The sequence below is a fragment of the Zootoca vivipara genome, chromosome 2 (genome assembly GCF_963506605.1).
Source record: "Zootoca vivipara chromosome 2, rZooViv1.1, whole genome shotgun sequence".
Taxonomy (NCBI): domain Eukaryota; kingdom Metazoa; phylum Chordata; class Lepidosauria; order Squamata; family Lacertidae; genus Zootoca; species Zootoca vivipara.
In genome coordinates this window covers 80,817,221-80,829,377 of record NC_083277.1, presented here as the reverse complement: position 1 = coordinate 80,829,377, position 12,157 = coordinate 80,817,221, and positions in this window count along the sequence as shown.

Below are 12,157 nucleotides of genomic sequence, written 5' to 3'. Positions count from 1 at the left end.
TGTGTGTCTTATCTATCAACAAAGCTCAGGGCCAATCTTTGGAATTGTACGGTTTACATCTACACACGGATTGCTTCTCACATGGACAATTCTATGATGTGTGTTCTAGAGTCGGAAAACCAGAGCATCTCTATATCTCCACAGACAATGGAACAACAAAATATATTGTATACCCACAACCATTGTGAAATTAAACATATTAGAAATATGCACTTTCTCTCTTTTTTCCACAGCAACGCGTGGCCGGGTACAGCTTTTGTGTGTGTGTGTACACACACACACACACACACACCTCATCTAATATCTCATATACAGTACATATCCTACAGTACCTCAGTTGTGAAAACCCAGGGAAGTGAAATGTGAAAAACATGGCTCTTAGCATTTTGAATGGAGGTTTTCCATTCAAGCACATCAAAGCAAATTGCACACGTGGCTTTTCAGAATGTATCATAGTTGTACCTTAAGTGCTAATTGTTACAAAGACACAGAATTGTGTCTAAAGCACCCTGTAATAAATCAGAAAACTGCAATTTGACGAGGGAAAGCATCCATGCCACATACCCAAGTCTCCTTTGAAAGGATGCATTCAGAAACAGAAACAGCTGAACCACCAGGGAAGAAGCTTTAACCTCATTCCCCACAAGCACCTGGTTGGTGGCCCATGGGGGCATTAAGTATTGGCAGGTGAGGAAGTAGGTGAGAAAATATTGAGGCATTATTGGGGGAACTTGAGGTGCCCATCAGGCCTGGCATGCACATTTTAGGTGAATGCTTAACAGGGGGCCTAGCTGCTCGTGCTGGTTTCAACCCCCAAGACTGTCATAGCAAGGAGGAAGTTAATTCATCCCCATCCATCAATGGGGAGCCACAGCCTACACCTGCAGCACATGCCCAAGGGACCAGAGGGATGCTTCTCTGCTGGAATTAGATTAATCCTCACCTGCCTGTACTTCTTTGACTTTGGTTAGTTGGTTAATTGGTTTACTGTTGGTTTACAGTTCCTCCACCTACTGTTCCAGCTCTCTCTCTCTCGTGAGTCTTCCTTCTGGGTGTGTGGCTAAATGGGTGCAAGTCACTGTGGAGATCATTCGTCTAGGAGGACAGAGATAAATCTTTAAAAATATGAAGTCAAACCTTCAGAGAAAATACATCACTTGACAATTCTTTCTTATTACTGTCTACAGTGATGGAACCAATTTACTGTAATTTTTAAAGTGGTTTTTTTAAAAAAAAAAGACTCTGTGATACCTTACTTACCGTACATTTGTTTGATAACCCTCCTTCCTCCCATGAGCTACATGCATGGGGAGTTCTCTGGTATAATACTCATCCTCTGAAAGGCTGAAAGATAGTCACTTTCCCAAGGTTAGTCAATGAACTTCATGGTTGAATGGGACTATGAACCTGAGTTTCCCACATTAAAATCTAATAGTCTAGGCATCATAATTCACTGAATCACTGTTGTTTCCACATTACTTACAGTTGAGCTACTGTGGCTAAAATAGAAACTCAGGCTGCTTCCAGACTGCTGCTATTTTCAGATGAGATTCAATCACACACTGGTAAGTACAGGTTGCACAATTATACTCCATTGGAAGGTCTTGCACAACCAACCCACTTCTCCAAATGATCAGACTTTCTGCCATAAGTAAAGTGGGTTGGAAATGTTCTGGGTAACACTTGCTTTGATGCAACTTTATCTTGCCTCCCCACAAATGATTCCAAATCAATGCTCACTAAGCAGCCAATGTCATCAATTCTCCCTGTATACAAAGCATGGTAAAGGTAAAGGGACTCCTGACCATTAGGTCCAGTCATGACCGACTCTGGGGTTGCGGCGCTCATCTTGCTTTATTGGCCAAGGGAGCCGGCGTATAGCTTCCAGGTCATGTGGCCAGCATAACTAAGCCGCTTCTGGCAAACCAGAGCAGCACACAGAAACGCCGTTTACATTCCCGCAGGCATGGTACCTATTTATCTACTTCAGGCATCCCCAAACTTCAGCCCTCCAGATGTTTTGGACTAGAATTCCCATAATCCCTGACCACTGGCCCTGTTAGCTAGGGATCATGGGAGTTGTAGGCCAAAACATCTGGAGGGCCGCAGTTTGGGGATGCCTGATCTACTTGCATTTTGACGTGCTTTCGAACTGCTAGGTTGGCAGGAGCTGGGACCCGGCAACGGGAGCTCAGCCCATCATGGGGATTCGAACTGCTGACCTTCTGATCGGCAAGCCCTAGGCTCTGTGGTTTAACCCACAGTCCTACCTGCGTCCAGTATACAAAGCATGAGTAGCTTAAAAGTAGCTTAAAAGTGCCCTCGGGCACATGGACTGTGGTGGAATTTCAACTCTCTTTGCGGCCATACAGCTAGCTGCCTAACCAATAAGCCATATTCTTTTCTGCTTCATACATAATTTCTTTGTTTTTAAACTATGTTGTTTTACAGAGTAAATGTTACAGAGGTGGTGGTTCCATTTAAAAATGTGTTACCCTCAGTAAACCAAGCAGTGTGGTAAACGGTCCGTTTGTTTTCATGAGTGGTAAGAGAGCTGAGTAGGGAAAGGAGAAGGGAGGAAAGTATGGTCTGACATGGTGTCTTAGAATCTTTGATATTGCTATGGATTTAATCATTGATCAAGTTGTGCAACTCTTGGAGTCATCAGGTGGGATCCAACTAACAATAGTATTTCCTGCTCTATGCCCAGAACACCAAGCATTTTCCTCACTGCACACAACTCAATACCATCCTCAAACTCAGCCATAAAATTCAACCATCTCCACTTAGGTTTCCCTGGCCTGAACATTCCTTCTCCTCCTTTCCCTTGGCAACAGCAATGTGTTCCTGCTTCTTACACTCTCAAGACTGCCACACACCCCCTTTGCCAACAGTTTTGCGCCCTTTCACAAAAGGATGCAAAAAAAACCCCAGCAACAACAACTAAAAAGAGAAGGCATTCCTATTCAGGGCAAAAATGTCTGTGGAGCAACATCCACCCTATTTTTATTAGGAATTAAAGATAACATATAAACTAGCTCCATAGCACCTCTCATTTTTAAGAAGTTAGACTGCAGTCCTGACCATGTCTACTGCTAGCCATATAAGTGCCCTTGCATTTAAGGGAGCTTAGTCCCAGGTTAGGGTGAGAGTCTGCAGCAATTGCACTTTGAACCATGTTACCTGTGATTATGACAAATCCAGTCATTTTTAACAGAAAATATATTTTTCTGGCATTTTCTGCCTAGCTCTCACAGCTATTCTTTCATGCGCAAACATCACCTCCCCCCCTTCCTATTTCACAAAGTCAATATGCTCTTGGTGTAAGCACAGACTGCTCGGAACTAAAGTCAAAAGAAGTAGATAATGGGTGGGTTTGTTTGTTTGTTTAAAAAATCATTTTCAAAAGGCTGTCAGAGGTTTTCTTTGCCTTTATTTGTGACTGTTGGGCCATTTCCACTTTTATTTCAATGTCCTTAAGTCAAACATCTTTGTACTCGGTGAGCAATTGCATTTAATAAATCCTGTTAGCATCTCTTCTCTTTTACTGACAAGGACCTTCAGCCTTTATATTTTTCTACAGAATATTTCATTTTTAACTGTCCCTCTCTCCATCCCCACCCCCAAGCTTCTAAAAAGTCTCCATAAATGACTTTCCAAAACTTTGCTTTCAGATACATTCGAAGAAGGATACTTGCTTTGAGACGCAAATCCTCTGCACCAGATATTTGTTTGCATTGCCTCCCACACACAGAAAAAATACTTACTGTATCACAATCTCCTGAGAGCCCCAGATATATTTCTCTTGAGAGAAGTGCAATATGACTCTCTCTATGTACTCTGTAGAAGTGGTGAGTTCATCAAAGGTAAAATGATCTCAGACTACTTGGGAATGGCTCTAATTTTCAGTCCTTTAACACAATAGACCTTAGAGGCAGCCTTCATCAAAGAGTCTATGCAACATGCCCAGCATGTTTTTTCACCTACGTATCTGTATCCAAGTGAATCAATGGGTTTGTTGCTAGGTAAGGGGAGGGCGGATTTAGAAAGCAGAGGGGTGTATATGTCAGAACACGTCTGGGGGGCACATGCAGCCCCCCCCCCCGGGATGAGACAAACCTCTCTGGGCGTCTTCCTTCTGAAGCTCAGGCATTCTCCAATCTCCAGTCCTGGTGCTCAGTAGCGACACATATCAAAAGATATGTGCACACTCCTATCAGCAGAGTATAGTAGAAATGACATGGAGCTTAGGAGTGTGCATTTATGTATTTATTAAGCAATATATACAGGACAAAGCAATCATGGCGTCCTCTCACTTCTATTCCAAGAGAGAGTGAGAGAGAAAGTAAGAAGAAAAGTACAATACAAACAGAGGAGATAAGACTGGCTTCCATTCTCACACTTTCCAAGCCTGTAAAGTAAACACAGATGTGATATAGCAACCACACATCCAGCAACAGAGGAGTGAAATGCTGACATCAGAGACAATCATCAACTGGTCAGTCCTACAGACCAAAGCTGTGTACACACCATAGGCATAGCTGCCAAGTTATTCCTTTTTTAAAGGGATTTCCCCTTATGCTGAATAGGCTTCCTCGCGAGAAAAGGGAAAACTTGGCAGCTATGACCATAGGCTACATTTAAATCACTTGACTTCCTCCCAAGAATCTTGGTAACTGTACTTTGTTAAAGGGAACTGTAGTTTGTCAGGAGTTCACTACAGTTCCCAGGATTCTTTGTCTTTTAAATATATGATGTGTATGCTGCTAGCAATAAGGCCCCTGCTGTATCCAAAGAAAGTATAGTAGAGGCAATATTCTCATAGGTGGAGAGCCTCAAAGCAGGGTATTTAGGAAGCAAAGGTAGAATTGGGCCAGCCAAGGATCTACTGAATCCTAAACTGGTCTAGCATCTGGAAAGGAGCTCAATCCAGGCCTGTCTGGTGCACCAGCCTTAAGCTGACACACAAAAGGAGGGCGGGATTTTACCCCCTCCTTGACACAAACACCTTCCACCCTGTCTGCTGTGAATGTTGACTCTACCATTCCATTCTGTTTCACTGCTCCCTAGCCAGCATTGGGAATGCTCTGCAAGGTCGTTCTGTCAATGTATAATTTAATGAATGTATAAGTTATTTAACAGCATTTATAGACCACTTAATCTGAAAGGGGGGGAGCTCTAAGACAACTACACAAAATAGTGTAAAACGCTGGTTTCACTTAAATAGCAAATAAACAGACACAACACTCTCTTCCAAAGATCCAGAGATTAAAAAGGATTTTGAACTTGAGTAAGAACTATAGTGGTTATGACTAACTCTTCTGCTGGAAGACATGTAAAATAGAAATTCACCCTTTGATACTATCATAAACAAGTCTTCCATAGTCATAAATGCACATTTCCCTATCATGCCATGGTTAGGCTATAACGCCATGTTCTCTTGTGATGTGAAACAATAAAATGTATTTTTCTTGTAGTATTGATGCTGTGTCTTTAAAACAATTTTAAAGAACTAAATTATTTTAGTTCCTAAAGTATTGCAAGAACTTTGCCTGAAACAGATGTCCTCCCACACTGCCACATTTAGCGTTTGCTATGATAATCTTTAAAACACTGAGAAATTTACTCATCACTAGCAGTCAGCTGCTAAGTAACCAGCAATATCGGGTTTTAGAACCCCAGAAACTCTGCTCTGCTGTAGGTAGTAAGAGGAATAGCAGCTGGAACATATTATTATTTTATTGAATACTGTATGTCATTTCATTGCTTTTATATTGTATTTTTGTTGATTTTCATTGCGAGCTGCTTTGAGTATGATTTTAATAGTCACGTATATTAAATCTAATCTGAGCCAATATCTTAACACTTATGGTTTAAAAAGTGTGGTACAGTGGTACCTTGGTTCTCAGAATTAATCCATTTCAGAAGTCCGTTCCAAAACCAAGGAGCTCTTTCCATTGAAAGTAATGGAAAAGGAATTAATCTGTTCCAGACTTTTAAAAACAACCCCTAAAACAGCAATTTAACATGAATTTTACTATATAACAAGACCATCGATCCATAAAATGAAAGCAATAATCAATGTACTGTACTACCGTACCACCAATCCACCTGTGACTTAATCATTTCTGGCGTAATGCCGTCGGGCCGGGGACTTTGGCCGTTTTCAGTTGGTTTATATATGATTTCACTTCTGTGCAGATGGGCTGATGGCACGGATGCCAGCAGTGAGGGCTCTGTGTGCCCAGTGTGGCACGCGTGCCATAGGTTCACCACCGCTGTGCTAAACTTTCTGTGTGATAGAACCGTTCAGTTTATATATTGCTGAAGCAATTCTAAAGATCTGGGCCACAAAGGGTCTCAGAAGTCAAACTGCAAAATCCAGTTATTGGGACCTTTCCTAGCCTAGTGACCACCAGATATTTTGAACTTCAGCTCCCATCAGCCCCAGTCAGCATGGCCATTTATCAGGAGTGATGAGAGTTGTATTCCAAAACATCTGGAGGACGCCAAGTTAGGGAAGGCTGATTTACTGTATGAATAACTTTGATGCCTCCCAAGACATATTTCTATATGCTTGGTTAGTCCAAAAGCCAAAGACATGCTCCTGAATGGCCAATAGCAGCTGAGATGGTGGTTACAAAGTCACATCTCTGTTCTTATTGTTGAGTTTCTAAACACTCATCTGCTTCTCATGTAGTGTCTACTATCAGCTTCCAAGGATTCTTTGATAGGGACCCAATCAAGTTGAATTTCAAAGAAGTCATTTTCATTGGTCAATCTGGTTCTTGCTGCTTCTTGGCCAATGGCAATTATTATTATATTATCGCAGAATAATAAAACGTGGTCAAGAATCCACTCTTTTCATGGCAAATAAGCAAATCAAATCATAGAATCGTAGAATTGTAAGGAACCCTCAGGGTCATCTAGTCAAACAATATGCAGCTGTCTCATACGGGAAATGAACCTGCAACTTTGGCATTATCAGCACCATGCTCTAACCCAGACATCCCCAAACTTCAGCCCTCCAGATGTTTTGAACTACAATTCCCATCTTCCCCGACCACTGGTCCTGTTAGCTAGGGATCATGGGAGTTGTAGGCCAAAACATCTGGAGGGCCGCAGTTTGGGGGTGCCTGCTCTAACCAACTGAGCTATTCAGGCTATGTCATCTACTGACTCACTTTCCACCTCTTGCATTATTCTCCCAATCCCTTAAACATAAATTAAGCACATCAAGGGTTGCTTTGCATGCAGCTACTGACATCTGGCCTTCAGGATTCTAATGCTAACGTGGTAATATGGCTGAAATTTCACTGCAGAAATAATAATGAAGGCCGCCTTTAACAGTTTGCATTTTATAACGTCACTGTAAAATTTTAATGTGTGTCGTATTATGGGAGTAACTCAAGCCGTAAAATCAGGCTGTCCACCAGCCAATAAAACAAAGTGGTATCAGGAATGAAGTGTCTGGTTGAATTTAATACGAATGCTCCTTGAAAACTGGAACAAAATAGGGGGTTTGTACCTTGTCCTTATTCAGCACAACCCAGTCCTCTAAATTATACTGGAATGATCAAGAGATCCCGCTCCCCCAAATGCAGGACTTCTCTGAGACTTCAGCTTCCCACAATCCATTAGTCCTCCTTAGGGAGCAATGCCAATTATACTATCATCAATGCAAATGGCATTTTAAAGAGGCCCTGGAGCAAGCAAAGCATGTTAATGCCAATCAGAGGTGCCAATGTTCAGTGCACGGTTCCTAGGAGCTCTTTAGCCCATCGTGCATCTTTATTTGATTGGCTTTTCTCCTTGCGTGTTCCGTGACCCCTCTCTGCCTTTGTCACTCAAAATCACCCATCAAAACGATCTATTTTCCCGAGCCAGACAGTGTGGCATTCACGAGTGGCAGCGGCAAAGAGATAAACTCCCATACAGGGAGAGTGATAATGAGAAGTCTCCCAGTTTTCTGTGCATGATGGGTTATTCTTATTAAGATAGAATGTTTTCCAAATGCTTCTCAGAAACTGGTGGTGGAAAACTTTACTTAATAAGAGAGTGTAATGGAATATTAATAGACTATAATTGCAGGTTGAGGGATTTGGTTCCAGGTGGGGGCTCACCCTGTCATTTCATGATTAGAATCCCTTCATGGGTGGAGGGGAGCTACCCCTTGTATAACAACATCAATATCCTCTGATAGCTCATATATCACACAACATGCTTTCTCTGTAGACAGGGATAAAGCATCCATATGAATGGAAAAGGGAGGATTTTTACCCTCCTGGGTTCCTCGATGGATTTGGAGGCATGTGGTCAGCAGTGCAACCAGAGGCCAGCTGGGAGTGGGGCAAGTGAAAAGTATTTAAGCCTGCACCACCCCTAGCCAGCCCTCTTATCAGGCAGTTTTCTTTGGCATGAGGAATAGTGCAGCAGAAGCAATAGTAGCCTAAGTAGATACTAAATAGAGACCAGTGGTGACACTGCAGGCCAAGAGGATGACATGTGGGTCCCAACAGAATGACAACAGGTGGAAGAGTTCTGGCCTAATAGGCCAGCAGGAGCAGCCTGTTATATTTCTCTCTATATAGTCTGGTCACAGTGTGGTCCACTGAAGCAGCCACAGAGACCATTGAGCCCTCAGTTCAGATCATAGCTGAAGTTTGGTGATATCACCAGGATCCAGTGAGGTGGACTCCCAACAACATCTGAGGGTCAAAGGTTCCCCACTCATGGCATAAAGAGTGATCTACAAACCACTTGTCCTGATGCCTGCAAAGTATTCCATCTCAGATCATTTGTGGATTGCATGAATATATGTGCATTTATAACACAAGCTTACCTGTTGCCATCTTCAGGAGAAGAAAAAACTAAGGTGTAAACCCTAAACAAATCCAAAGAGGAGTCCCTAAGGCGGTTGGATGGCGTCTTGTACATGTCCTTCTGGCAACCCCTATAGCCAAGCTGGAGCTAAATGTATTGCTATGCTTTCCTTTGGACCACATCAGCAAGGCTGAGAGGAGGAGGGTCTTGTCATCTGGGCAGCCCAGGACGTACATACAAACTGCCCAGGCTTGCACTCCGGGGAGGCCACTTCAGTGCTGCTAATGCAGCAAAAACAACATGGAAGGCAGCAATTACAAGTTACCAGTCTGTGCAGCCACAGCAGGTGGTGTGGTTCTCCAGTGGTTTGACTTCACCCCCAGAGGCACACTCCGTTGTCTTTTGAGTCAGACGGATGCCAATAACAACAATATAACACAAGATTCTGAGCAGCCATAAACATTGCACCCCTGATTGAGTTACACAATGCACAGAATAGGTCGCTTGGCTCATTTTTTGAAATGCATTAATCCAAAATGTAACTTACTGAAATACATTACTTACACAAGATCTAATTACATTAAATATATGCAATACTTTAGTTATCTGATGAAGCACATTCAAAACACAAAGCCATAGAATATATTCTGTATAATGCACTCCACTTACTCTTGTGGGTTTGGGGCTTCTGTCATGGAACTGCCCGCACTACCTGAACAGCACTTAACAGAAGCAACGACTTCTCTCAGCTTTCACTAGCTAAAGAGCAAAGAATGATAATTTACAGCAATTTTGAAAAAGCTGGCAATGGCTAGTTTAGTAGGGGATTGGATCCACAGTACCTTTAAGATTAAAGTTACAATGGTTTTATGAGTATGGCCATGTTTGTTAGAAACAATGCCACTGAAATAATAATAATAATAATAATAATAATAATAATAATAATAATAATAATTTATTTATACCCCACTCATCTGGCTGGGTTTCCCCAGCCACTCTGGGTGGCTTCCAATGAAATATTAAAATCCAATGGTTAAACAAATTTATACTGCTTTCTTGATTCACCGTCTGTTATCATGGGCTGCAGTCAACCCTACCTTTATTCCCATGGCCTTGGCTTCATGCAGTGGTACACATAGGAGATTTTAGAATATAGTCTTTCTGGAGGACCCCTTATTTTTATGGCAATGTGTATTGTACACATTAAACAACAGAGCCTAGGGCTTGCCAATCAGAAGGTCGGCAGTTCGAATCCCCGCGGCAGAGTGAGCTCCCGTTGCTCGGTCCCAGCTCCTGCCAACCCAGCAGTTCGAAAGCACGTCAAAGTGCAAGTAGATAAATAGGTACCGCTCCAGCGGAAAGGTAAACAGCATTTCCGTGTGCTGCTCTGGTTCGCCAGAAGCGGCTTTGTCATGCTGGCCACATGACCTGGAAGCTGTACACTGGCTCCCTCGGCCAATAACGCGAGATGAGCGCCGCAACCCCAGAGTCGTCCGCGACTGGACTTAATGGTCAGGGGTCCCTTTACCTTTACAATGAATTAATAATACTGTGTATAGTTCTGGTCACCTGACCTCAAAAAGAATATTCTAGAGTTGAAAAACGGTTCAGAAAAGAGCAACCAACATGATCAAGGGGGTGGAGCAACACCCATCAGAGAAAAGGTTGCAGCATTTTGGCCTTTTTTGCTTAAAGAAAAGTTGAGCAAGATTCTGGTGACATGATAGAAGTTTGTAAAGTTTCACGGCTTGGAGAAAGTGGATAGTGAACTTCCTGCTTCTCACAGTGGCCAAACTTGCTTTCCTGACACGGCAAATGGCTGTTGATTCATTTGAATTAATATCTTCAAGAGTATGAGGAATTTCTCTCCACATAGGGGATCTGTCCTTCTTGCTTGTAATTCTTTTCTTAAATCAAAAAGAAGAAGAAGTTTTATTATGATACTTTGCAAAATGAAAAGAAAGCCCTTGAGGGGGAAAAGCCAATTTTAGGTAAGGAAGCTGATGAAGCATTTGACTGCTAATAAATGTGCACAAGGCACTTTTCACGGTTGTGCCGCATCTGCCAATGATATGGGGAGCATTCTTTGAAATAGACGACCCCCCCGCACACACGCACACAAACATACATATTTTATTGGCAATAAAAAGCAACATTCCATGTGAATTTTGTTTATTCGGTGTCGATGCAAGAAATCTGCAGTAAAGAAAAACTCTCACACATCAAGGTACCAGAATCTGCTGAAAATGCCTTTCTAAATATATTCATGTAATTGAAAGCAATGAAGTCAGTGCATCCCAGCTCCTTCCCTATAATAAAAAAGCTTTTCTTTTTTTCTACTTACTATTAATGATGCAACCAATCAGTTTCCCATTACAAAAGTGAACTTGTGACTGTACAGCCATCAATAAATTCATATGTAGGCGAGGTACAAATTAGCATGTAATAGGTTATGAATGCACGTAGGTGGAACATATCCCAGGTTCTTCCCACCTTGCAGTAAAATCTTTGATCTGGGAGCAAAACGGCACACACAGATGGCAATCTAAGCTGCCACACAGTACCACCTATTGTAGAGGAAATGAGCTCTGAATATTCCCAAATATAATTAATCTGCTAAGATTTTCATTTTTAAAAAGTGTGTGGGAGCACAACTGCAGATAGCACATTTCTCCCATGGAACACACCTTGTTTAACTTGCAGTCATACCTGGAAGAAATCCCACTGACCAGTCAATGGCCAGTGATGTCTGCCTGCTTACACAAATCTACTTTCCCCAAGTTACTTTAGGTTTCTCTCCTCCTCCTCCTCCTCCTCCTTTGTGGAGCCCCAACATCTATTCCAGAGGGGCTTTCATCCATCTGGAGCACATTTTGGAGGCACATGGTGGAGGGACTGAAGACAAGAAGGAGCATTGACTAGTCACAAATATTAACATTAAATTTTAAATATGATTCACATTTTAATTTTTTTAAAAAAATCTGTCTCTATTTCCACCATCTAAGGCACCCAAGATTGCATATAAAACAATATAAAAATACACAGTCAACTATGAAAAACAATAATAAATGAATGCTGTAGTAAAAATTCAATAGAAAGCAGCAGCCCCACAGAACTGCTGCCATTTTTGTCTCTGGGTTTTTACATGAACCACATTACAGAAGGAGGAAGGCACTGTAGAAATAGATATTACATTTTACATAATAAACCTCACAAGATGTGTTAATTGTACACATGGTGGGGATACGGGTTTACTTCAAACAGAAATCCAGACAGGAACCACCCATTGAAAATGGAGCAGTAAACACCTTTCTGGAATAGATACAGAGCCTGT